General features: G+C 42.9%; 1 protein-coding gene and 1 non-coding gene across 2 annotated transcripts in view; one reads left to right on the plus strand and one right to left on the minus strand.

The window, feature by feature from the left end:
* The first annotated feature begins 3,249 nt into the window (after positions 1-3,249).
* Positions 3,250-26,507, plus strand: part of EVA1A (eva-1 homolog A, regulator of programmed cell death) — an 80,467-nt gene continuing 57,209 nt past the window's right edge. Inside the window, exon 1 of the mRNA XM_064481981.1 lies at positions 3,250-3,565. The gene's annotated coding sequence lies outside the window, so the exon portion shown is untranslated. The remainder of the gene's footprint in view (positions 3,566-26,507) is intronic.
* Positions 20,099-20,161, minus strand: LOC116149572 (U7 small nuclear RNA). The gene has a single exon (XR_004133192.1). It is a non-coding gene; the product is annotated as a U7 small nuclear RNA (small nuclear RNA).

A 26,507-nucleotide genomic window follows, 5' to 3' on the forward strand; every position in this document is an offset into this window, starting at 1 on the left:
TAGGAGCCAGGCACTGAGGGGAGGAGAAGGGTTCCCTGGTGAGAGGGTGAGACAACACATCCTGCAAACTGCACAGCGACAGCTGCCGTCTTTGAACATGGGCTGTATGAGAAGCGTTTTGGGGGACAGTTTGCATATGTTTTTCCAGTGTTCATGATCATTCTATCTGGTGGATACCTATTACCCCCATTTTACAGATGAGGAAAGTGTAGCTCAGAGAAGTTAAGTAACCGGTTCAGTGTCACACAGCTAGTTATTAATGGAGTTGGGATTCAGATTCAGTTCTTAGGACTCTACAAATCATTCTCTTCATGTAATCCTATGTTGCTTCTCAAGAAAGGTGTTTATCTTGGAAGGTGGATGGCAAGGAAAAGGTAACTGGGAATTGATCTTGCCATATTTCAGGGTTCCTTATGAGATTTCACATTCAGACAAACAATAGCTTTGCCTGTGAGTCAACCATGAAAATTATTCTGATCTGCAGTCCCTGGCAGAAAGGGTAGTGGAAGCAAAGGGCACAGAACACATGTGACCATTTGTTTTCCTTAGTAGTGAATGGGCTTCTTGTTAAGCTGGCGTCCTCTTGTCACATTTCTGTGTCTTTGCTCCCACAGCTCCTCTGCCTGGAGTAAACTTTAGCCCCCACCTTGTTCCACCTGGAGAAAATCTGACTGTCTCCTCTGCAGAAGAAGACTTTCTCTCCCTGGTGGGTCCCCCAGCACACAGGTGGACCTCTGTCACCCGTGTCCCCATTTTCCTTGTGCAGGCACTAGTCAGCACGCATATTCAAGGCATAGTAGGCTTAGGGCTCAACACATGCTCTTTTACCCAAGACAGAAGTAGATACCTGGGGTGCTCAGAGCCCCAACCATTCAAAAACAGGGAGACATAAAGGGGGTCTGCAGAATCTCCAGACCAAAGGTGGCCAGGGCTAGGAGGTGAAGCTGGGGCCAGGAACCAGGAACCAGCAACCTGCAGAGGGTGACCGAAGCAAGTGCCAGCAAGCCGAGCTAGAAGGCGCACTGACTAGTGAGGGGCCTGCGTGTGGATGATCGGTCCTCAGGCAGCAGGTGATGGATCAGGGAGGAACCGAAGTCTGACGAACAGCATTTCTTAAGCCCAGCCAGAGGCTGCATTTGTCACAGGCAGTCATAGCAGCTGGGATTGAAGTCATAATTCTCCCAAGAACTCGTCATGCTCCTGAAACTTCTCCCCGTATTTCCCAACTGACTACTCCACCAGTTTGACCAAGCCCTGGGCCGCCTGAACTGGTAAGCCACACCGGCCATCCTGGCCAGCCACACTCTGAGCAGCACTTGCCTCTCTGGCTGCCTGTTTGCAGAGCTGGACCAAGCTGAGCCCGACACAGCGGTTCGGGTAGCTCAGCCCCCCCATCTGGGAGCCAGCCGCGACTCCTGACCATGAGTCTAATCGTGCCCGACACCCCCCTGTTTTTCCACATGTTGGGAATTTTCTTGGTTAAGCCTCCGGGCCTCCCTTATTTCTGCGTTTAATGAGCTCATTTCTTTTTCTTTTTCACCTGGCAGGTTTTAGGGCCAGTTAATGAGTGGTGGTTCTCTTTAACAGCCAAATTGGACTTAGCTCAGGGCACTTTTCTTGCCACTTCCAGTCTTCAGACCCTCAGTGTCTTTTGCAGCCTCTCCCCAACTCTGGCAGTGGCCTTCCTCAGCGTAGTTCCAGTCTGTGGAAGTTTCTGGAGTACAATGACACATAGCCTCGGGGTTTGGTTTTGTTTGGTTTTGTTTCTTCACATACCAGCCCTGGGACAGCAGTTTCAAGAGGAGCTTATCCTTTCTAAGAAGAAGCTGTTAAAGCATCAGGGAAAGTGATTCATTTTTAAATACAGAGTTTCTTCTCTGAGTTTTGTCTAAAGTTTTTGGTAGATTTTTTTGGGGGGGTGGAAGGGGGGACTGGTTATAAATTCTAGGGAGACTTGCCAGGGGCTATTTCAACCTCCTTTGTGTGAAGCTGCTGTAAAAAAGCCACCAGGAAGGAACACTAATGAAAGGGACATTGGAAGCCTTGCTTTGGGATTGGCACCCCAGGGAAACTTTCAGCCCAGAGACAGTGAGAAAGAACGTGGGGTCCGTGGCAAGGACAGGAATCTTCAGTGACTCAGCAGCTGACCCAGTGCCTGGCAGCTGCTCGGGTGGTGACGTCACAGGGGCTTTGCTGAGCTGTGTGCCACAAAAAGTCTAACCCAGAGAATCTCCTGATTCATTTGCCTACCCATCCATCCATCCATCCACCAATCTTCCATCCATCAGTCTTCTATCTATCCAGCCTTCTATCCATTCAGTAAATGAAGACTGAGAACTTACTGGGAGGCAGGCACTGGGTTAGGTACTGGGATGGCAGAAGCCATGACTGGACACAGCCCCAGTGAGTAATCACAGGTCATCTTCACATGTTTCAGAGAGTGAGGGTTCTTGCGCAGAGAGGCCAGCGGACGGCGGGGAGGCACTGCAGGATGAGCACAGAAGGCTCAGTGTGGTACGCTTGGGTCGTTCGCAGAATGGTCGTAGCTCCTTGTCTCCTGCTGGACCTCGGAAGCTTGGACACAGCACTCCTCCTCCTGAGCTCCGCTCCCCGCCGTGCGGTCAAGGCTCCCAGCCTGCTTCTGCGTGGGGTCCAGGCTGGGGGGCGACAGGGAGTCTGAGGTGCTTCCAGCCTAAGTGAGAGCCAGGGCTCCTGGGCCACTGTCACTGAGGGCAAGAACCACAGTGTCATCTGACTCCCGGCGTGCCCCAGCAAGCATCAGAGAGGGGCTCAGGTGGGGAGGCAGCTGGCCTTCATCCGCGTTGGGTTATCGGTGTATTAGTTCGCGAGCACAGCGGTAACACAGCACCACAGTCCAGGCGGCTGACACAGCAGAGGGTTGTTTTCTCACAGATCTGGAGGCTGGAGGCCCGAGGTCGGAGTGTGAGCAGGGTGGATCCCCTCCGAGGCCCCTCCCGCGGCTGCTGGTGGTCGCGCACGATCTCTGACGGCCCTTGGCCTTTGGAAGCATCACCTCAGTCTTGCCTTCATCTTCGCGCGGCACTCGGAGTGTGTGTGTGTGTGTGTGTGTGTGTGTGTGTGTGTGTGTGTGTGTGTGTGTGTGTGTGTCTAAGCTTTTCCTTTTAATAAGGATACAAATCACACTGGAGGAGGGCCCACTCTGACGACTTAACTAATTATATCTGCAATGACTTTATTTCCAAATAAGGCCACGTTCTAGGATACTGGGAGTTAGAATTCACTGTAGGAATCTGGGGTGCGGGGGAGCACAGCTCTGCCCACAACGCGACGTTACTGACTTTACCCTTTTTCCTGCTCTCAGCAGTGCGTATGAGGAAGCGGCCACGGCGATCGCGCTGGGAGCGGCCTGGCTGTGGAAGCCCCGAGGGCAGCTGCAGGAGTGAAGGGCAGCCCTGCTGGGTCCTCTGCACGTCTGTGCTCAGAAACTGCAGAAACCCGAAAGGGAAGAATGCCCCCAAGCAGGCAGCTCTTCAGCGTTGACGGAGGTACCGGAGGAGAGCAGCGGGCAGGCTGCCCCTAGGATGTGCGTGATGCAACCCCTGGGACAGGAGGGAAAGGGGAGAACAGGGATCGGGGCCCAGAGTTCTGGGGGACTTCTGGGCAGTCTTGCGGGCAGAAACTGGGGCATAAGACTGCTCACAAGGGCACCTGGGGCGACTAAGTCTGTGTGAATGACTTGGTGTGTGTGGGTGCAGCCAGCCAGGGTTCACGGAGATTCCCTTAATCGCATCCTCTTTGAAACACAGATGCATTTAATTAAACATCATAATTATAGTGGGGCATTGTAATAGGGTACTTGTAGAGTTTGACAGCTAATTTTGAAAAAAAAAAATGGGGGACATTTGCCTTACCAAATATTAAAACTTAAAGTTATTGTCATCAAAAAATATGTTTTGGCACAGTGGAATAGGCTAGGTTTTGGGAAATAACACAGTATGTTTACATACTTTAAATCTGATAAAGGTGAGATTTCAAGGCAGTGGGAAAATTACGACTGATTCAAGAAATGGTGTTGACTTAACTGGCTCTCAATCTGGGGGAAAGATGGTGAGGTAGATGCCATCTCATACTGTATCCAACAATAAGTCCAGAGAGGCTTGGGTTCCAGAGCTCACTGCAAGCAAACCGATAAACACATACAGTGAGGATTTGGAAAAAATTCGTGGAAAGTTCATTTTCCAAATTTCCAAATTTTTAGAGATTGTAGTATTTTTTAGTAATTATCTATAATAAAAACAAAGATGTTTTTAATAATGGAAAAAGAAAAGGACACATGTTCTTACATATTTTTTCAAAAATTTTTTTAGGTTTTTTTTTTTTTTAATTTTAGGGAGAGGTCATTAGGTTTATTTATTTATTTTTTTAATGGAGGTACTGGGGAATTGAACCCAGGACCTCATGCATGCTAAGCACATGATCTACCACTGAGCCCCTTCCCCCTTTTTCTGTTTCAAATTTTAAGGAAAAAAAGAAAAATGAAGTCAAAGGACAAACTATAGACCCAGACAAGCATCTGCAACCCACGTGAAAAGTTATTGACCCTAATTTACCCAAAGCTCACACAAATTGGTAGTGAAATGGCAAAAGGCAATCGGAATATAGGAAAAAAATATAAACAAGCAAGTCACAGAAAAGGAGATGGAGTTTTAAATGGGGTTGAGAAGGATTAGTCAGAGAAAAGTCAAATTTAATTATTTATTCATCAGATTGGCAAAAATTAGAAAGACCAGCAACATTCTGCATGCTACAGAGAATGCAGGGAAATGAGCACTTCTAGTATAAGCGCTGCTGAAGCGAGCACAGAAATGAGCACTTTTACATCTTGTGGTGGAAGTGTGAACTGCGGAGACCTCCAGGGAAAAATAACCTGACGATGTTTATAAAGTTCAAAATGTGCCCCTTGACTCAGCAGCCCCGTTTTAAGCCATCATCCCAGTAGATATAAAAGCACCAGTAGACAAGGGTGTTTATGGAAGCATTGTTTGCTGTGGCAAAATACTGGGCAACGCACCATTATCCACCAATGATAAAATGGCCGAATAAACGTGCTGCCTCCACGCTGGGGGTGTTATGTGACTGCCACAAAGGGTGAGTGAGTTAGATCCGTCTGTCAGCATACTCACCTGGAGAGGTGTTAATATACTAAGTGCAAAAGCGAGTCGTGTCCCAACGCTTTTTGTAACAAACGTTTTTTGCAAAGAGTTGAAGAAGCACACGAAGCCCAGTCCCCATGCTGCTCTGCGTCTGTGTGTGCTTGTGACAGCTTGGAGAAGCACGGCTTAGCAGCCTAGAGTGCCTCGGGGAATAGGAACAAGGGAGAGCGGTTTTTAACTCATCGTTCCTATACTTTAGGCTGTTTTGCTTTTTTGCAAGAATCATGATTTTGCTTTTTAAATTAAAAGCAATTGCATAAAGGAATCTTTCAAGGGAAAAGAGGACAAAGTGCTTACGACATTTCTGTGACTCACTGGGCCCTCAGGATAAAGCACACGCTCTTTCATGGACCCACAAGACCCCTGGCATCTGGTGTCTGCATATAGCACCAGCCTTTTTCTCTTCTTATTCTGCTCACTCTCCTCTGTTCCCCAGCTGTGCAGCTCCAGGAGCACTCTTGGCAGCACACTGCCCTCCCCACACAGCTGGATCTCGCTGCCCGTGGGAATCCCTGAGACTGGGCGAAGTGCCCGCCTAACTATTCCGACGGCTCCCTGTGCCTCTTCCCCCGGTGGTATCGCTGAAACTACCCATCTTCAAGTTTTATTCCCACTGGATATTAAGTACCAAGAGGAAGGAGTAGCTTTAGTTACGGTGTCCTCAGTGTCTTGTCTAGCTCACTGTAGGTGCTAAATACAACAAACACTTGTTGAATAAATAAAAGAAAGATGAGCAAAATGAATTCATGGCAAGCATTGGAGACACAAAGAAGAAAACGTAGTCTGTGCCCTCAAAATTGCATGGTAGAGAGACAGACATGTAAACAGCTCAGCTGTGATAGAAGATGACTGTTGTTATAAGCTACTCAAAACTTCCTGGAGAAAGTCTGGGAGATTTCACAAATGAGGAAACATTCAATCAGAGATTTAAAGGATGAATAGACATTTACCAGGAAAATAAGAGCATGAAACGACGTCTCCAGCACGAGGACCACCCCCTGCAAGGGTGCGGAGGCAGGAAAGAGCATGGCACGCCTGAGAGCCTCAAGGGATTTAGAGTTGCCTGACTGTAAAGTTCAAGCTGGGGAAAGGGGTCTATGAAGGTCACACATGAGGCAGTTACACTGGGATCCGATCACGGAAGAAGGTCCCTGCTCGGCCATGCCATGAGTTTAGAGTTTACATGGGGAACCACAGAGGAAAATTTGAAGCAGGGGTGTGATATGAGAGATTTTAGGTCACAGTGACAAAGTGTGAAGTTCGGGTTAGAGTTGGGGGCAGGAAATGATATCAGATAATGGGAGACTGGCCAGAAGTGCAACAAAAACCTTCCATAACGTTCTACTGGAGAAGCAATCTGGGCTGAACCAGAGCAGAGTCCAGGCTTCCAATGAGGAGGGACTGGTGAGGTACTACGGAGGCCAAGCTGACGTGACCCAGGTGCGTGATGGGCTGCAGTTGTCAAAAGTCAAAGTGACCCCTCAGACTTCTGACTTGGCGACTTGTTTCACTTATCACAAGAAATATCAGAGGAGCAGCAGGTCTGAGAAAGTTAGAAAACAAACCCACTTGGGGCCACGCTGACAGTGCTCATTTCCTAGGACTGCTGACTTCCACAAACTTGCATGGCTTGAAACAGAAATTTATTCTCTCAAAGTTCTGGAGGCTGGAAGGCCAATCAAGATGGCAGCAGGGCATGCTCCCTCTGAAAACTGTAGAGGAGAACCCTTTCCCCTTCCTAGCTTCCTGGGGGTTGCTCTCAAGCCTCGGTGTTCCTGGGCTTGTAGCTCCCGTCTCTGCCTCCGCCATGACATGAACTTCTCCCTGCTCATGTGTGTCTCTGTCTCCATGTGACATTTTCCACTTCTTATAAGGACGCTAATCATATCTGATTAGGGCCCACCCTACTGGCATCTTCACCCAATTGTATCTGCAAAGACCTATTTCCAAATAAGGTCACATACACAGGTATGGGAGTTAGTCTTCAACACTTTATTTATTTATTTATTTATTTATTTATTTATTTATTTATTTATTGAAGACACAGTTCACCCCATTGCACTGAGTTTAAAGGGTGATGGGGTCTTTGGCGGAGGTGTCCAGGAGGCTTCTAGACCGAGGGCTCAGGGGAGAGGCCTCAGCTGCATGTATTTAATTAGAGTCTACCAGCAAAGAGACAGCACGGAGTGATCACAGCAAAGTGGCCCAAGACAGAGAAACCGTGGGGAAGTTCAAGGCTGTGGAGCTGTAAGGGCCAGAGGATCCCATACAAGAGGTGACTGAGAAGGAAGGGCCAGAGTGTGGGCGTCTGTAAGGGACTCTGTGGGTCTGGCTGTGACAGAGCAAGCCTTGGTCCGTGCTTTGCTGACTGCCGCCTGCTGGAGCGCCAGACTGTGTTTCCTGCTGCCCGGTTCTTTCACATCTGAGTCTCTCCCTGCTGTTTGACACAGCTTTTCTCCCTTGTTCAGGAAGCACTGGAGCCCTGCAGCAGCCTCCTGAAGGAGTCAGCAGGGACAGTACAAGGTGGTGTTGGGGCTGTTGCTTCCCTAAACTCAGCACTATGGTGCAGCTTTGATAAAAAAATGAAGCCAGCTTGTTCGTGTTCTGCGTTTCTTCAGAAATGAGCTGACAGGTTTATAATAATGCTGAGAAATTATACTTCACTTCATCACCAGAATATTCCCATATGTCCATGAAAGTGTTGACAGTGTATACATAGGACTTCCCTTTTAATCACAACCCCCCTCCAGCCCCAGTGCCTCTAAGAGAGTCTGCAAAGCAGCTTTCAGTTCTCAGAGAAAGTTTCAGGCTTGGGCAGAATGACTCAGCCAAGGGCTTCTGAAAGCCCTTCAAATATGGTAGGACATGCTTTCCTTTAAGGCAGAGTCCTTGGCTGGTTTGTTCCCTGCAATAGTCAGCATCTGCCAGGCTCAGAGTAGATACTCAGTAGGTGTCTTCAGGCTCTGGGCAGCCTAGGGTGCAGGTAAGATGACTGTCTGCACTGGGACCAGGAAATGGCTGGCCAGCGATGTCCAGCTAGCGTGGGGCTCCCCTCTGGGTGCTGGGCGAGCAGAGCGAGGAGCCTGTAGGAGTCTTCTCTTCTCTCTGGTGGGGAGGCCACTTGTCAGTGGCCAGGCCCACTGCAGATTGGCAGTTCTGAGCCTCAGACTGCCTGTCCCAGCAAGATTCATTTTCTCTGGCTCTGGAAAATGGTAAACAATGGCCGGAGTAACTATTGCATTTTGTCAACAAAAACAATGACTGATATTTATCAAGCGCCTGCTATGGGTCAGGCTCTGTGCCAAGTGCTTTATATGCATTATCTCAGGCAACACTTGCAACATTTTATAGGGCAGGTGCTTTTTTGGTTTGTTTGGTTTTTTTTAAGAGGAGTAAGCCTTTATTTCCTTGTTTCACAAATAAAGTTGGCTGACTTGTTTGCTTTTTGGTGATTAGTCAAAGAGACCCAAGGCAGGTGCTTTTTGTATCACCATTTGAAAACAGAAGAATCAGATTTGAAATTATGAAGTCGCTTTACCCAAGTTCTCACAGCTAGAATGTGGTGTTAGTGGGGATTGAACCCAGGCTATCTGGAACTAGAGTCCACTCACTGAAGCCTTGGTACGCAGGGGTTTTGTCAGTCTCTTGTTGAAATTTCTTGTCCACTCATTGCAAGTTTTAGCTTATGAACTGCTGCCCAAGAGATTTGACAAGAATGATGTGGACAGTTGGGAGGCCCTCAGGGCAGCTGCTGTCAGGTTTTAGGAATTAGGATACAGCTTGGGCTCTGGGGAGAAAGACAGAAGCAGGTTTAACAGGAAACGCCGAGGAACCTAGCAGCCAGTGTCAGCACTGCCCCAAGAGTGCCACGTGTCTGTTGGGCTGAGCCAGGGCCGTGGACCCACAGACAGCCGCTTCGTCAACCAGCAAATCCTGCATCACAACCACTGACTGCCTCTGGGGACTGGCAGAGCCCTCAAAGGTAATCCAGTCTGACCCTTTGATTTCACTGGGGAGAAGCCTAGGGCCCAACATGCAGAGCAGATTAAAGATGGCCACAAATTCATTAACAGCTACTCCTCCCCATGAGTCTGCACAGGTTCTGTGGCTGCTTAGCTAACAGAAAGCTGCCGAAGAGACACTGTGCCAGCTTCTGGATTCAGGCTTCAAGAGACTAGCAGCTTCCAGTTCCTGCTCTGTGGACATGGACTCTGAGAACACAGCTGCCATGCTGTGAGGAAGCCCAGGCGACCCCTTCGAGACACACATGGACGAGAACTGAGGTCTCTGGCCAACAGTTTCTGGTGACAGTCAGCGTTTTTTGGCTAACTTGGAAGCAGAGCCTCTCGCTCCAGTCAAGTGTCTCCTGCCGAAAATTCATGGAACAAGAACAGCCGCCTCTGCAGAGCCCTGCCCCAAATACGGGTTTATGAGAAAATTAAATGCTTGTTGCTATCTTCAGCCACTAGTTTTGGAAAATTTTTAAAATGGAAGTATAGTTGATTTACAACGTTGTGTTAATTTCTGAGGCACAGCATAGTGATTCAGTCATACACATATATTCCTTTCCATATTCTATTCACATTTTATTATAGGTTATTACAAGATATTGAATGCAGTTCCCTGAGAGTAGTTTCCCTAAATAGTAGGACCTAGTTGTTTATATATATTTTATGTATAGCGGTTAGTATTTGCAAATCCAAAACTCCCAATCTATCCATCCCTTCCCCCTTTCTCCCCAGTTACCGCAAGTTTGTTTTCTACATCTGCAAGTCTATTTCTGTTTCGTAAATAAGTTCATTTGTGCCATTTTTTTTAAGATTCCACCTATAAGTGATATCGTAAGATATCTTTGTCTGACGTACTTCACTTAGAATGATAATCTCTAGGTCCATCCATGTTGCTGCAAATGGCATTATTTCATTTTTTATGGCGAGGTAGTATCCCATTGTATACATACCACATCTTTATCCAGTCATCTGTTGACAGACATTTAGATTTCTTCCGTGTTTTGACTATTGTAAATAGTGCTGCTATGAATATTGAGGTGCATGTACCTTTTTGAATTGGAGTTTCCTCTGGATATATGCCCAGGAGTGGGATTGCTGGATCATATAATAACTCTATTTTTAGTTTTTTAAGGACTTTCCATGCTGTTTTCCACAGTGGCTGCAGCAAACTACGTTCCCACCAACAGTGCTGGAGGGCTCCCTTTCCTCCACACCCTCTTCAGCATTTAGTGTTTGTGGACTTTTTAATGATGGCCATTCTGACTAGTGTGTGGTGACACCTCATTGTGGTTTTGATTTGCATTTCTCTGATAAATTGAGCATCTTTTCATGGACCTCTTGGCCATCCATATGTCTTCACTGGAGAAATGTCTGTTTAGGTTTTCTGCCCATTTTTTGATTGGGTAGTTTTGTTTGTTTGTTTGTTTGCTTGCTTGTTAGTTATTGAGTTGTATGAGTTCATACAATGGAAATTCAGCCATTGTCTGTTGCGTAGTTTGCAAATATTTTCTGCCATTCCATAGACTGTGTTTTTGTTTTGTTTATGGTTTCCTTTGCTGTGCAAAAGCTGATAAGTTTAATTAGGTCTCATTTGTTTATCTTTGCTTTTATTTCTATTGCCTTGGTAGACTGACCTAGGAGAACATTGCTATGATTTATGTCAGAGAATATTTTGTCTGTGTTTTCTTCTAGGAGATTATGGTGTCCTGCCTTATGTTTAATTCTTTAATCCATTTTGAGTTTATTTTTGTGTATGATGTGAGGGAGTGTTCTAACTTCACTGGTCTACATGCAGCTGTCCAGCTTTCCCAACACCACTTGCTGAAGAGACTGTCTTTTCTCCATTGTATATTTGTACCTCATTTGTCAAAGATTAGTTGACCGTAGGTGTGTGGGTTTGTTTCTGGGTTCCATATTGAGTTCCATTGATTCATATGTGTGTGTGCGCGCACGCGCATGCACCAATACCATGCTGTTTAGATTACTGTATCTTTGTAGTGTTGTTTGAAGTCTGGGAGGGTTATACCTCCAGCTTTATTCTTTCCCCTCAGTATTGCTTTGGCAATTCTCAGACTTTTGTGATTCCACTTAAATTTTAAGATTATTTATTCTAGTTCTGTGAAAAATGTGCGGGTAGTGTGATAGAGATCACATTAAATCTGTGGATTGCTTTGGCTAGTATGGTCATTTTAACAACGTTAATTCCTCCAATCATAGAGCAAGGAATGTGATTCCATGTCTTTGGCTCGTAATTCATTTCTCTTGTCAGTGGTTTATAGTTGTTGGTGTGTGTCTTTCACCTCCTTGTCAGGTTTATTTCTAAATTTTTTTTTTGATGCAATTTTTAAAGGGATTTCTTTTAAATTTTTCTCTTCTGCTAATTCCTTGTTACGGTAAAGAGATGCAACACGCTGTTTGCTATGTGAATCCTGCGCCTGCTACCTCGCTGAGCTTGTTCGTCAGCTCCGTGTGGAGTCTTCAGGGCTTTCTGTACATAGCATCATGTGGTCTGCGTGTAGTGACAGCTCTATGTCCTCCCTTCCAATCTGGGTCTCTTCTATTTCTTCCTCTAGGACTTCCAGTACTGGGTCGACAGAAGCAATATGAGCGGGCATCCTTGTCTTGTTCCAGATTCTAGTGGGAAGGCTTTCAGCGTCACTGCTGAGTGTTATGCTGGCTGTGGGTTTGTCACAAACAGCTGTTACTATGCTGAGAAGTGTTCCCTCTATACCTGACTTGGTAAGCGTTTTCATCATGAATGCATGTTTATTAAATTCTTTTCCTGCATCTGTTGAGATGATCGTATGATTTTTGTCCTTTCTTTTGTTGATTTGCATATGTTGAACCGTCCTTGTGACACTGGGACAAGTCAAACTTGATCATACCGTATGATATTTTTATGTGTTGTTGGATATGATTTGCTAGTATTTTGTTGAGGATTTTTGCATTTGTATTTATCAAAGATATTGGCCTGTAATTTTCTTTTTTGGCGGTGTCTTTGTCTGGTTTTCGTATCAGGGTGATAGCGGCTTTAAAGAATGAGTTTGGGAGTGTTCCTTCCCCTTTAATCTTCTGAAAAAATTTGAGAGGGATCAGTACAAGTTCTTCTTTGTATGTTTAGTAGAATTCCCGTGAGGCCATCCTCCCTGGACTTCTGTTTGCAGGGAGGTATTTGTTGTTGTTGTTGTTTTCTTTTAATTACAGTTCTGTATCACTTCCAGGGATCAGTCTGTTCAAAGTCTGTACTTCTTGATTCAGTATTGGTGGACTGTATGTTTCTAGAAACTTGTCCGTTTCTTCTACAGTGTCCAACTTGTTGGCCTGTAACTGTTCATAGTATTCTCTTCTGTTGTTTTGTAAAATCTCACTATTTTATGTTTAATTTTTTCCTATAATGTGGATGTGCCGTAGTACATTTAATAATTTCCCTATTTAAAGACATCATAGTTACTTCTTGGGTTTTGCATTACAAATAGTGTGACCACAAATATCTTAAATATGTAATTTTGTGCACAGATGTGAATATTGCCCTAGAGTTGATACAGAAAAATTGAATGCCTTTGTCAAAGCTTTCATTTTATTGTATTAAAATATTATTTTTTTGAAAATGTGGTAAAATATATATAATACAAAATTTACAGTTTTAGCCATTTTTAAATGTACAGTTCAGTAGCATTAAATACATTCACATACTGTGCAACCATCACCACAATCCACCCATGGAAATTTTTTCATCTTGCAGAACTGAAACTCTGTACCCATTAAACATTAAGTCCATTTGCCTCTATTCTAATCCGCAGGGCACCATCATTCTACTTTCTGTCTCTGAATTTGAATACTTTAAGTGCCTCATTTGGGTAGAATCATGCAATACTTGTCCTTTTTTTATTGGCTTATCTCACTTGTCACAATGTCTTCTGTGTTCATCCGTGCTGTAGCATTTGTCAGAATTTCCTTCCTTTTTAAGGCTGAATAATATTCTGTTGTGTGCATGTACCTCATTTTGTTTTGGAACTCTCATTTAATATATTCTCCTCAGTTTCCCTCCAAGTGGCTAGATTATTACATAAGAGCAATTATTTCCCCCTATTCTTGCCATGATTTTGTATTAAGAAGCACTTACCTAGAAGGCAAAGTGCTATTTCATTTTAATTTGCATTTCTCCAATTAATAATGAGATTAAACCATTTTTATATTTTTATTTCTATAAACTACTTCTTTGAAATCTTTTCTCATTTTCCTACTGGATTATCTTTTCCTGACTGATTTATTAGAGTTCTTTATTCTGCATACTCTGCCTTTGCCATATTCATTGCAATTATTGTCTCTAAGCATGTCCCTTTTAAATTTGTGGCTGTTTTTCTGCTTGCCTCATTACTTCTATTCTTTTTTTCTTTTCCAGTTTTATTGGGTAGAATTATTACAGTTTGCACATACACATTATGTTGCATGTAAATACATATATACAATATACTGCACTTTTTTTTTTAGTTTACGTATACGTACTGATCAATGTTTCTAAGAACTGATTAGCTTTAGCTTTTTAAATTTACATGGTTTTCAAAGGAATAAAGCCAACTGCAAAATAAGAATCAACAGAATGTGGTAATCTAATCATAAAGGACAAATGTGCTTACACATATTCAAGAAAACAATCATCTTAGTTGTAAGTAAAAAGTAGTTCATTTGTGTCCTTATGATTATGATTATGATTATGATTACGATTACTTTAGATTCCTAATATAAATGATGTCATATGGCATTTTTCTTTCTCTTTCTGGCCCACTTCACTTAGAATGACAATCTTCAGGTCCATCCACGGTTGCTGCAAATGACATTATTTTATTCTTTTTTTATGGCTGAGTAGTGTTCCATTGTATATATGCACCACATCCTCTTTACTGAGTCATCTGTGGGTGGAAATTTGGATTGTTTCCAGGTCTTGGCTATTGTAAATGGTGCTGCTATGAACATTGGGGTGCATGTGTCTTTTTGAATTTTATTTTTCTCTGGATATATTCCCAGGAGTGGGATTGTTGGATCATATGGTAAGTCAATTTTCAGTTTTTTAAGGAACCTCCACACTGTCCTCCATAGTGGCTCACCAATCTACACTCCCACCAAGAGTGTAGGAGAGTTCTTCTATTCTTTGAGTTTGGTGTCTCTTAATGGTGTTAGTTTTCCTCAGAGGTTTAATGATTTGTAACTGTGAGCAACTTTCTGTATTTCTTTTGCCTTGTTAACTGCTATGCACACATTATTGTTGGCAAGTCCGAATGGGGTAGGAGAGAGGTAGGAGCAGGCGCATTTCATGCTGCTCTGTATTCTAGAGTGGATTAAGTGAGCCTAGGAAGAAATAAGTTGCTGCCAGGTGTGTTACTTTGAAAGACTCAGGCAGGAGATCTCCTCATACTTGCAAGGGGTTGTGAGCTGCGCATGGCAAGTCTGTTTTTCCTCCAAGCCCTCATGCTCGTTGCTCATCTCTGAGTGCAGACAGCTCTGCTCTGCTGTCTGCTGCCTGATCTAAGTAGACCAGTCCAGGTAAGACGAATGGGTGGGAAGATGGGAAGGTGGAAGGAGAGGAAGGATTCCACACAGTTGGTGACTCTTACTGTGAACCCTTGGACACCAGCCCTGCTAGTGAGTCCTGGACCCTCCTTCTCTCCCCTCCTCGTAGGCTGTGCCTGGTCTGTGCTTCGCCTTTTACAGCTGCCTGTGTGCATTTTGGTTGTGGTTTTCTTCTTCAGTCCAGTCTTACCTGTATCCCATATTTTAGCAATTTTTTCTCCTGATTTATGATCCACTGAGCGTACGTCTTGTTTTCCAGAGTGGAGTATCCTAAGCATTCGGGTTGAAAGGAAAGGTTGCCTGGCGAACTTCGCCTTGACTAAGCCTGGCTGCAGATGGACAGGGAGAATCCCGCTCATTGACTGTGGACGTTGGCAAACAGTCCTTAATTTCTCCTTTCTCTCTTCCTCAGTTTCGGGGACCCACGCTTTCCATGACAGCACAGGGACCTATAAGAATGAGCAAGAATCAAAAATGTGAACTCTGTATCTCAGTGAGTTTCAGTCAATGTGTTACTTGATCCTGGGGTGACACCCACTGCATTTTGCCCTCCTTATTAATATACACAATACCTTGGAATAATTCAGTTCACGTGTCCCAGATAGGCCATTATAATGAAAAACAGAACTGTCATCTACATTTATGTTAACAGAGGTGGGTGACTCCAGCATCCATTCACCTCCTATTAGGAAATTTTCTCCTGTGAATGTTCATATCAGTTACATGATAAAAAAGAGAAACTGAGCAAGGCTGAATTTTCTTCAGGACTATACTTTGAGAGATACTTAAGTAAGTTGGAGCAGATAAAGTTTATGTTATTTAATGGAGTCAGAGGAGGTTTACTGGACTTTGTTCTCAGATCCAAAGTTTTAGGAAAAGAATGTTACCCCCTAAGAGAACATATTTATTGGATTCTGGACAGTTGGGAGAATTTTAAATCCTTGATGAAATGACAAGACATTTGAACACATTAACCTTGAAACTTCAAAGGGAGAAAGTCAAGAGCACCTCTCATTTATGGAGGGAAGTCAAAGTATTCTGATTCACACTGGACATATTCTCCATTATCAAACTTCCCTGAGTTCAGTAGGAATGCAGATATGTGGAAATTATAACTATTTGATGGAAATGAATTTACAATATTATTCCTAGATTTTTTTTTAATGCATACAAATCATTCTTTAAGTCTCTGTAGCTGCTCTTGGAATGGAGATTTCAGGACACTGAGAACTGCTGAAAATTAGCTCTAACAGCCTGACTGTGCTGCGCCCACTGGGGAGAAGCCGTTGGCCTGCAGTCCTGGAGGCAGACGCGCACGCTAGACTGAACTGTGAATGCATTCCACAGGCTTGATAGCAGCTTGGCCTGTCGGTGCTGGTTTTATATTAGCAGGGACAAAATTGAACTGAGACCAGTAACAGGTCTATAAACATTTTATGGAAGCAACATTTATCAAAATGTATCTTGATTTGCCCTGGTATTAGAGCTAAAAAGCCCAAATTTTGGGCTAGCAACAGACAGCAAAAGGACTACGAGTGAAACTTAGGAACAGCTCACACACATAGGTGGCCCATCATTGGGAAGATGAAATGCCCCGCTGGATGGGACGCCTTTGGAGGGTCACTGACTTACGGCTAGCCTCTGCAGCAGTTGCAGGATTTCTAAATATCCAAGGATGGCTGTGCAAGACGGTCACACGTGCTGGTAACGCTTGGCCAGACCGCTTCTCCCCCCATGTCAAAGGGATGACGCTCTCCTTCATCTTTGTGCGTGAGGCTGTTTTCACTGGCGTTCCGTGAGGAACTCGCTCTCCGTGACAGAACGCATCCCTGTATATGTTGCGTTTGGTGTTTTGCCGATGGCATTTACGCTCCCCAACTTGGATTTTCTGTGCTCTCTATTTGATGGTTGCATGAAGCATTTTTGGTAGTGAGACTTAAATCTTTGTTCTGGATAAATGTCATCTTTAACTACATGCTTTTTCAGCTTGGACTATTGCCATATTTATTTTAAGAATATTTGTGTACATTAAGATGTAATTTTTGGGGGGGTAATTTCCAGGAAATGTAATTCCCAGGGTCTGTGACAGATTCTGATTCCTCTTCACTCTAGCTTTGTTTCCTGCTTTATGTAAGGGGCCCTCCTCGCCAGCTGGGGTATCCGTGGCACACTTTTCTGTCTGGAGCCGTCCTGCCTCTAAGCCATTTGTGACTGCTTAGAAGCACATAGATAGTTTTTTTTTTCCTGCAGCTCTAATGGATTAAACCATAGTTCATGTTCTCAAAAAAAATCCTTATAAGTTATTTTATGCTGTGCAATTTTCAGACTTTCATTCTCCGTCCTTTAACATTCTATAGTGAAGCAAAGCCTGGAGGAGAGAGGAGAGAGGTTAACCTCTAAACTGTTATACATAATGGAACTAGCTCAAATCTTTTTATAAATTTTTTATTACAAAAGTATTATATATATATATATATAAATATATAGATGTATATTTAAAAAGCTAGAAAATAGAGAAAAAGAATCCAATATCCAGAGAAAGTGTGTATTAGTTTTGAGAGGTTTCTTTTCCCAATTTTCTTTTCTATTTACTTAAATTGCACAGCAGTTAGGGCTACAACTCAGATTTTATATCCAGCTTTTAAACTTCATATTACAATCTAAACATTTTCATTTGTTAATACAAACTTCATAAACATTTGTAATGGTTTCAAGACATTTAACAACAAAGATGCACCATAATTCAACAACTCCTCTATTATTGAGCTGAGTTGTGTGCTTTCTGGATCTTTGCTTAGCTGACAACATCTTCCTTTTACTCTGAGTCGTAAAAGACAAACTTGCTGTGAGTGGGATTCCTGAGTCATAGTTTTCCTCCTTTAAATATGTGAATATAATGATAATGTTTCCCACACTTTTTTTTTCTTCAATCTGGTCATTATGAGTCCTTGAGTTTTCCTCCTATAATCTGGTTCCTTATCTGATCTGGTTCTTTTTACATTCATTACCACTTTAATCTTCACAAAAAATCCTGTAAAAGTAGGTACTAATTCCTCATTTTACGGAAAAGGAAACAGAGTCAGGGAAATTCAGTAAATTTTCAGCTTTATATTTCTCATAGAGGGTGGAGCTAGCCTTCAAGGCCTGCCTGATTCTGAAATTCATGTGAACATTACTTCTCATTCATTTTTTTTGTATTTTTATAAACTTTTTTTTAATTTAAAATTTTATCCAATTTTGGGGGGATATATTATTATTATTATTATTATTATTATTATTATTATTATTATCATCATCATCATCATCATCATCATCATCATCAATGGAGATACTGGGGATTGAACCCAGGGCCTCATTCATGCTAAGCATACACTCTACACCGAGTTATACCCTCCTCCCTCATGTATATTTTTATGTTTTTGTCTTGATAGACACAAATATTTTCTAGAGCCCATCTGATCTGTATAACTCTTGAGGTCCACTTTATCTTTTGTTTGAAATTTTGGATCTTACTTCATCAGTCTCTACATTATTCTGATTTCTGGGGAATTACTGACTACTTCCTCCATCGTATCCTCTGTGTTCCTTCAGTAAGCTAGCCTGGAACAGATCTGCACCTTGAGAATTAACTTTGCTTAATTAGAACCAGATTACAACTGCCAGTACAATTAGGGTTAGAATATAGTAAAGAAAGAGTTTGGGAACCATCCAGATTAGGTTAAAAAAAAACAAACCCTTGGGGCTGAGCATTTGCTAGAGGGGAAAAAAAAAACAACCCTCCTCACTGATTCTGGTTCTGAGCGAATTCGATCAGGTGACTGTATGCTCTGATCTCAGAATTAGCATGGCTACAAATTTTATGAACCACTTGGCTCTCTCCTGTATGCGTCCCTGATCAGAGTTTCCTAGGTCTTGCCACTGGTTGACGTGGCCATGGTGAACATGTGAGGTAGTTAGGATCTGGGGACAAGACTCTTCAAAGGTAGCTGAAGTGGACAGGTTGGTAGCATTCAGGCTTGGCTCTTACAGGATCTAGAGGCCTCTGACCGACTCTGCGTCACCAGCTTCATTGTGGCTGTTTTTTTGAAGAAGCTCTGGGGCTTGTAGGTAACCTAGCCTCAGGGTTGGTGTTATTTCTTTGACTCAGTACATCTTAAAACACAGGAAACATTTTGATGGATTTATATGTTCTGATAGAAAAGGAAATAACTTTTTGACTTTTTTTTTTTAAGTCACAGGCACATTTATTATCCTACAGAACACCAAGTTCTTCCCTTCTCTGGCAGTGTCACCAGAGGGCCAACCCTCAGGAGGCGACCACACAGCCACTCAGAGCAGCCCTGTGGGGTGGCAGGGTCATGGGTGACAGGAACAGAACCTTCGGCTTCCTAGACAGGATGGCCATCTCAGGATCCTATGCTTTTTAAGATTTGACCAAGTGGGCAATCTTAAGGATACCTTCTCCATCGCGGTTGAAGTCAGAGGCTTTGATAACTTCCTGCTGAATCTGCATGGCCATGGGCAGCTTGAATTGTAGCATCTTGCCCATGTTGTTGTGTTACTCACCAGGGTTCTTAGACTCCTTAATCAATAGAAATTGGTAAGAAACCAGATGAGAAACCCAGGCAAGGCTCTACCAGGACTCCCGCTGCAGCACCAGGGAGTGAGAACAAGTAACCGGTTCCCTTGTTCACTCCCTGACGTGGGGCAGACTGGCGCCTTAGAGGGAGTAAGAGGAGGGGCGGATCCGGGAGTCCAGCTGAAGGGGTGGCTCAGGTAGTTTTCCCGCGCCCTTGGTGATGCTGTGTCCAGGGATCATGCGCAGTACAGCACCCTGTTTTTGCACCGAACACTTCAGAAGAGGCAGTTGGGATTTTGATTTTTTTCTATCTTGTTCATAATTTGCCCCAACTGTGCATGCATGCACTTACTTTTAGTCCCTTACAGTTTCTTTGTATCTGTTGCTCAAGGATACATTTGACCAGGTGCAAGCATTGCAGCACAGGGTTCCGGGTCTCAGATCCCAGCCTGTCTCAGTTGCACCCATTGTCCTGAGCGTCATCCATGTGTATGGTGTTCTCCTGGGCCAAGAATGCCTGTGTCACCTTGGCCAGGACCAGCTTGGCTTGTTTAGTGCTCACGGTGGCGGCTTGGGGTGCAGGGGAAGCTGGATCAGCCTGAAGCTGGAAGCCTCCCATGCAGTCCCAACCTCCCCACTCTCAACTGTCAGGAGCCAGGTTAGACCTCCAGCACTCAACCAGCTTTACAGGTGGAGACCGTGTCACCCGAACCAGAATGACTCAACTGTTGGAAATTACCTGCGTGGGGGGTTTTCTGGTACAGGTCAGAAAGCCTGCCAGACAAATTCTAAAAGTGCCGTTAACACTTTGACTTTTTAATCAGAGAAAAAATACAAAAGAATTACAGAGAATAAACATGAATGTACCCAATAACAAAAATAAATAAGTGCCAATATTTTATCATATTTACTTTAGTTTCTTTTTAAAGAAATAAAACATTACAATAAAATTGAACTCTCCTTTGCTTACCTCCTCAATTTCATTCACCTCCTTTCCTCTCCAGAAACAGGGGCTTCCATGAATTTGTAATGTAAGCATATACAGACATACACAAATAATACATAATTTTCTTATAAACTGTGTATAAATGATATCATAGGGTACATAGTGTTACAGAACTTTCCTCACTCAACATTACATTGTTAAAAATTATTTTTGTTGATATATAAAAAACATAATTGTCATTTTAATTGTGCTATAGTATTTTATCATATGTATACATCAATACTTATCTGTTTTCCTTCTAATGGACATTTGAGATGTTTCCAACATTCTACGATCACAAACAGAGCTCTCTTCCAGAGCATAGGTGCAGGATTTCACTCGAGGTGTTAACCTACCATTGGAACGTCTGGATTGTCAACAATGATTATGAAACACGTCTCCAAAGTGGCTGACTCAGACTGTACTCCCACCTGCAGTGTCTGACAATTCTTGTTTTCCTTTATCCCAGTCAAGAGGAATGTGCCAGATTTCCAGCTTGTGTACTGCAGAGAAATGTTAGATGGAAGTGGACTGTTGTTATATATTTCAGTCTCCTCTTACCAGAATTTCATCTGTGAATCATCGATTTATATTCTTTTTCTGTGAATATAAGGAGGGGACAATTGTCCTCTCAAAAAAGTGGCCTCTATTGTACTGAAACTTTAGTTTTGATTTAGTCAAATTAATTAAGCCTTTATGATTTCTGCTTTTTATATCGTTTTAAGAGTTCCTTCCCTTTCCAAGAAAAATGCCATATGACATTATTTATATGAAGAATCTAAAAAATAATAGCAGTAATAATAAGGACACAAATGAACTAATTATTATGTTGATTTCTTGAATATGTGTGAGCACATGTGACTGTCCTTTATGATTGGATTACCACATTCTGTTGTTCCTTATTTTGTGGTTGGCTTTATTCCTTTGATAAGTATGCAAGTTTAAAAAGCTAAAGATCTAATCTGTTCTTAGAAACAATGATTAGTACATATATGAAAACAAAAAAATGTGCAGTGTACTGTCTCTGTGTATTTACATGCAATATAACGTGTGTGTGCAGAAGGACTGTAATAATTCTACACAGTAAAACTGGGGAGAAGAAGAGCTCCTTCCCTTTCCAGTGTCATAGAGATACTGTTATTTTTCAGTCAGCCTGGGATTCGTTTTTTGAATGGTGTTAGGTGGATATTCAGTGGTATTTTCCAGCTTTGGAATTTGCATACGGAAGTCAGGTTGTCTCAGCTCCACTCAGTAGGCAGTCTGCCTTCACCCCAGCGATTAATGAGGCCTCATCTACTTTTACCAAAGGCGCACGTACACTTGGGTTCATTCCCGGGCTCTTATTCTATCCCATTGGTCTGTTTGTCCATCTCTGGGCTGTTATTATCTTAGGACTTCACTTGCTGTCTTACTTTTCAGTGAGCCTATATAGCTTGTGGGGTAGATTCTTTGTTTCAGAATTATCTTGTCTACATCTTGACCCTTTGTGTCCTCTCGGCAGTAAGTTCTGATCTTTCTTTCTCTTCTTGTGGGGACGCTAATCCCATTATGAGGACTCCACCCTCCTGGCCCTACTGAACCTCATCACCTCCAGAGATTTTACGTCCTCATACAATCACCTTGGTGACTGGGGCTTCGACACGTGAATATGGGCGACACAAGCATTCAGTCCGTAACATTTTTATAGGAGTAGGACTCTAACCCTCTCTGCCATTCCTGGATCCATAGATTTATGGCTTCAGCCCCTGTTCATTACTATCGCATTCATGGAAATGTTTACCTTGTTTGTAAGCATGCTTTATCTTACTTTAAAAAAAAATTAAACTTTTTTTTTTTTTTTTTTTTTACTATTTTTGAAGCAGATGGGAGAAGTTCATGGTAAAATGCATGAAATACTACTATGCATGTTTCACTGACTAAAAACTCCCCAAAGTCTAGGCTGCATTATCCGTGGTCAGCTCAGCATTATCGCCTGCTTCCAAAAACTCCCTGCGTTAGCAAGGAGACTACAGGAATGGCTTTTCCCAGAATTCCCTTCTCTCCATGATTCCAGGGCAGCATCAGGCAATGAGAGATTTTTATTTGAGGTTGGAAAGCAGAGGAATGGGAGGGGTCACACTCTGGAAGCAGGTGTGAGGTTCTCAGCAGCTTCAGGGCACTCTTTTTTTTTTTTTCTATTGAGTTTTAGTCAGTTTACAATGTTGTGTTAATTTCTGGTGCACAGCACAATTCTTCAGTCATACGTGAATATACATATATTCATTTTCATATTCTTTTCCGCCATGAGTTACTACAAGATCTTGAATATCTGTCCCTGTGCTATACAGTATAAACTTGTTTATCTATTTTATATATACCAGTCAGTATCTGCAAATCTCGAACTCCCAGTTTATCCCTTCCCACGCCCCTCCCCACTGGGAACCACAAATCTGTATTCTGTCTGTGAGCCTGTTTCTGTTTTATGTATAAGTTCATCTGTCTTTTTTTTTATTATTATTATTCCACATATGAGTGATATCACATGGTATTTTTCTTTCTCTTTCTGGCTTAATTCACTTAGAATGACATTCTCCAGGGCCACCCACATTGCTGCAAATGGCACTATTTTATCAGTTTTGAAGGCTGAGTAGTATTCCATTGTATAAATATACCACAATAGTATCTTTATCCAGTCATCTGTCAATGAACATTTAGGCTGTTTCTATGTCTTGGCTATTGTAAATAGTGCTGCTATGAACATTGGGGTGCAGGTGTCTTTTTGAGTTAGGGTTCCCTCTGGATATATGCCCAGGAATGGGATTGCTGGGTCATATGGTAAGTCTAATTTTAGTCTTTTGAGGACTCTCTATACTGTTTTCCACAATGGTTGCACCAAACTGCATCCCCATCAATAGTGTAGGAGGGTTCAGGGTACCTTCTGAATGAACGTCTTGGGTACAGTAGGCACTAAGATAGCCAGAAGTAGCCTCTAGAGAATTTCTCACTTCACAATTGCTGGCTAAAATGCATGGTAGGAATTTCTCAAAGTGTTCTGATATTTGAAGCAGCACCCAGGTGAGCTCTTCAGAACCATGATGATGGTGATGCAGGCTGAGACCCTCACAAATAACCTCCTTGACTTCTGCTCCCCAGTCCTGCAAACAGAGGTGAAAGGCTCGAATGTCTTGATTTAACGCCTTTAGTATTTGGAGTAGAAGAATGTGGTAGCCAGCCTCCAAGATCGCCCCCAAAGATTGCTTTCTCCTGGTATTCAAGTCTTTGTGAGCTCTCCTCCTAGACTGAATCAGGAATGGCTTTGTGTAACCCACAGAATCAGGTGGAAGAGATGGTGTGTGACTTCTGAGGTGGGTCAAATACGGTATTGTGGCTTGTGTCTTGGCCTTTGGAAGCCATGCTCTGGGGGAAGCCAGTTGTCAGCTCATGAGGACACTCAAACAGCCCTCTGGAGAGGCCTACTTAATGAGGACCTGGGTCCTAACCCTAACCCTAACCCTAACCCTGGCAGCCATGTAAGTGAGCTGCTTTGAATGGACCATGGACCCTCCAGTTTCAAGCTGAGAGACAGCAAGATGGTCTTTCCCAGTGGAGCCACTTCCAAATTCCTGGCCGACAGAAATTGTGACAGATAATAGATGATTATAGTTATTATGAGCTAAGTTTTATTTTTGGGGGGGAATAATTATGCAGAAACAGATAAGTAATACAAGTGGCTTCCATTTTCCTGACTAAATGCTTATTAAGAAAGCTTCTTACTCTTCTTTTTCTCAATTTGTCTTGTGTACCTATGTAGTCACCAAACAATGTGAGTTAGATCCATTGCCTTTTTTCTTGCCTGGAATTATTTGACAAGTCCAGGCAGCTTGTGTTTTTCCAACTGGTTGCCAGTTCCCAGCCGGAAGAGTTGTTTTCATCTCCCAAGATTATCAGCATGTCCATTGCTTATTCTTCTTTCAGATAGAAGATGGCGGGTTTGAGAGCTGTCGGAATGTGACTTGTCAAACCCCATCTCTACTGTTTCCTGGCTGTATCAACTTGAGTGAATTTCTAAAGATTTATACATTTTGGTTTTCTTGACAATTAAGTATGAATAATAGTATGTACCACAGAAGTTTATAAGCAACTTAAATTTTAAAAGTATATTAAAAATTCACAACGTATTGTCTGGCACATGGTGGCCATTTACTAATGGTTTCTGTGATGACGATGGTGATGAGGAGGAGGGGGATAATGATAAAGGGTGGACTTTGGTATTTGGCATTCAAGGGCTCCCACAAGACCCTCCCTGTTTCAATTACCTGTTGTGTAACATACCACTTCCAAAGTTTGTACCTCACAGCAAGACTATTTTATTGTCTCTTGCAATTCTGTGGGTTGACGGAGCTCAGTCGAGTAGATCTTCTGCTCCCTGTGGTATTGACTGGAGTCATCTGGGGGCTTTACTGGGTTGCAATATGCAAGCTGACTCACTCACATGGTGGTCTTAATGTTGTCTGTTAGGTGGGAGCTCGGCTGGGGCTTTGATCAACGAGCCTACACATGGCTTCTCCACGTGGCTTGGGCTTCTCATAGCATGGTGGCTGAATCCGAAGAGGCAGTATCTCAGAAGCAAAAGCAGGGAGTGAAAACTACTGTTTCTCCTAAAGGTTAGGCCCCAAACTGGCATGGCATTATTTCTGCTATGTTCTATTTGTCAATCAGTCACAGAACCAGCCCAGACTCAAAATTAGGAGTGAAGTCTGCCTCTAGATACAGATAGTGACAAAGAATTTGCCATCACATTTAAGCCACCACATTCCCCAATTTCCATTCCAAATATCACCCAAGGGGATTCTATGAAGCAAGGTAAATCTGTTAGCTTTTCCAAGATATGCCTGGTTTTTCCTTATCTTTCTGTCCAGAGCTAGCCTGCCCATCTCCATGAAGTTTTCCTTTGGATACCTCTACCCTTTGGAGGATCCTAGAACTGACTGTCACGATTGGCCATTGATCAGTGCCTCCGTGCAGTTTTATGACAACACAGTTATTTGTTGGTATCCATAGGGGATTGGTTCCAGGACCCCTTGAAGGTTCCAATATGTTCAGATGCTCAAGTGCCTTATATAAAATGGCATAGTATTTGCAAATGACCACTGCAAATCCTCCCGTGTACTTTAAATCATCACTTGATTACTTTTAATACCTAATACAATGGAAATGCTATATAATTAGTTGCTGGAGTGTGTAGCAAATTCAAGTTTTCCTTTTTAGAATGCTCTGGAAAAATATTTTTGATCTGCAGCTGGTTGGACTGACAGACGTGGAACTGTGGATGTGGAGGGCGGAATGTACACGCACCTGTTACTTGACACTTTCCAGACCTGAACCTCATTTTGTATGTGCTTTCCCGTCGAGTGGGGCGTATATGGCTGGGCTTTCGGCATTAACCGTTGCTGAGGAAGTATCTTCTGACTTGAATACTACACTGTGAAGAGGCAGCGGTTACATTACATTTCCATGACTGGTTTTATCTATGCAGTAGTCGTCTAACGTCCTAAACGGGCACCCTAGCTACCCATAAAATAAGAACTACTCACAAGGGAAGCAGAGGGAACACGTGGCTGGCTGTTAACTTCATGTGTGAGCAGAAGCGTAGCCTTGAAGGACCTGACAGTGATATGAAGAGATTAATAGCGGAATCAATATGCAGTCTCTATCAACAATGCATTCGTTGGGGTATGAAATGTGAATCAGGCTGAAGGAATCATGCAACTGAAAGATGATTATATTCATAGGAATAGAAAGATGAAATATTCAAAGAAGATGGCGACAGGCCTGTAACTTTAACTTCAGATGTTAATATCACCTACCGAAAGGACTTAAAATAGAGCTAAAATTCAGAAATTAAAAATGGAAAAAGAAAAAATGAAAATTTGCACGTTTCTTTGAGGAATATGTCTAGGTGCTCTTGTGTGAGTCTCCCATGTGGTCACTACAGCCGTGGCTTTTCCTGTACGGCACAGCCACTTTAAAAACAAATCACATGACATTACTTTTGACTAATTTTACTATATTCTCTGTAACTAATTGGTCATTTTTAAAATGTACGAGTAAACTTTATACTCCCTCTAAAAAAGGAAGGGGATTGGCATTTATTGAACATTCAGAGCCAAGCACGTTGCTGGGTTTACACG

Source organism: Camelus dromedarius, chromosome 33 (genome assembly GCF_036321535.1).
Source record: "Camelus dromedarius isolate mCamDro1 chromosome 33, mCamDro1.pat, whole genome shotgun sequence".
Classification (NCBI taxonomy): domain Eukaryota; kingdom Metazoa; phylum Chordata; class Mammalia; order Artiodactyla; family Camelidae; genus Camelus; species Camelus dromedarius.